We start from the raw sequence: 1,862 nt of genomic DNA, 5'->3' as shown, positions 1-1,862 counted from the left end.
CTCGAGATTTAATCTCCGATAGGCAAGATAAAAAGTAGTCACAAACATTTTCGTCTCATCGTTTGTGATTCCATAATATCTTGTTTCGCTACCATACAATTAAGATTATTGTGAGGTTATTGATATTATTAGGCTGTTCTTCGGGAATATAACTCCGGTGTATCAATTGGTTCATGTTCACCTTGATTTTTCAAAAGACGGAACAAAGCTCAAAGGTATATCTGTGGGATACAGATTTATCTATTTAATATATTTTTCTGTGTGAGACAGATTGGTTCATCAATTTTTCGACTTTGGGTCATAGCAACTCTTAGTTGTGGGTGGGATCAGCTAAGGGAATCAAATGCGCAGAATTCGGCGTGGTTCTATAGGCGTAAGGAACGCAACTGTACCTTGATCAATGTGAGATTGGTTAGGGCTCAACTACATTCCAGTCCGAAGTTAATTTGGAGTAGGATAGTGTCTTTAGCGGCTTAATACAATGTGGTGTTCAAATTTGTACTAGGTCCCGAGGTTTTTCTGCATTTGCGGTTTCCTCGTTAACAAAATTTCTGGTGTTTGTGTTATTTCTTTTCCTCATTATATTTGTTTATATAATTGAAATATTACAGGTTATGCGTAAGTTCAATCAATTGTGAATCCAACCTTTGGTTGTTGATTAAATTGATTGACATTTGGATATTGGTGTTTGATACCATTCAAGTTATTTCTTATATTCAATTGGATTCACAAATTCCTATTTGTTTGATTACAGGTTGAACTGAAAAAGAGAGATATAACTCTTGGATATACTTTTCTTAAGATTGAGTTTGACTGTCTAGTTCATTCTCTTGAAAGTATAATGTAGTTAGTCCATACAGATTGCTAAACGAAATATTGGGTGTGGTTGTTAGACTCCCGCTTTTTCAAAAGGTTTTCAACTTTGACCTATTTATAAAGAGTGGAACTCCAAGGTGAGTGTCTTTTATATTGATCTTTTTGATTTTCATTAAGGGATTTTTGATAAAGTACCCTTATTTTTCACATTACACTAAAAAATGCCCCCGTTTTGTAGAAATTTGTTAAAGTGTCATTCCCTTGACCGTTTTATTCAAAAAATGGTAAACGACAGTTAGCAGACATTAACACTTAGGTGGCAGCGTCAAAAAGTCTTAAAATCCCTTCCTACTGAGTAGATCTGAGCCCACTTGAATCACCGATTTGAAACACGAGTCGAGTCAAGGTCATTTGCACAAAGTCGCGTCACGATGACTCCCTATTCTTTTTCATCGCTTCAAATCCATAAACAGATTCCAATCGCCACAATCAGAATAATTAGAGCTATCAGAAATGCAACATCATCTCATATTACCTCCAAATATTGAAATTTATCTCCAAATTTCCAAAAAGAATAAGAATAAGAAAAGAAACAGAACTAAAACATATATCTCATCTAATTACAGGTGCAAATCCATTTCTTTTCCAAATCGACACAGCAACAAATATTCCTTCTAGTATCTTAAGAACACCAAAACCCTAACTTCTAAAGTTATGTAATTCTCTCAGATTAATCGTCAATTTCTTCTCTCGAACCCTTATCTTGACCATTTCCAACAAACCCATATTAATTCTACCCTCAATTTCCTCCATGATTTCATCACATACGCAACAATATCCACTGTCCAACACATCTAACTGATCCATGAACTCTTCCTCGTTCATGGTAGTAACAAATTCTTGTAACTTTGTTCCTTTTATCATTAGCAGCAACCGTCTTTTAATTCCACCAAACCCTTCTTCCATTCCTATAACCGTAATAACCAAATTCACAAGTACCAAAATCCCAACACAGATACCTCACCCACACCACAGCCCCCCCCCCC

This window comes from Papaver somniferum, chromosome 2, assembly GCF_003573695.1.
Source record: "Papaver somniferum cultivar HN1 chromosome 2, ASM357369v1, whole genome shotgun sequence".
In the NCBI taxonomy this organism is placed as follows: Eukaryota; Viridiplantae; Streptophyta; class Magnoliopsida; order Ranunculales; family Papaveraceae; genus Papaver; species Papaver somniferum.
Note: the sequence above shows the minus strand (reverse complement) of the source record.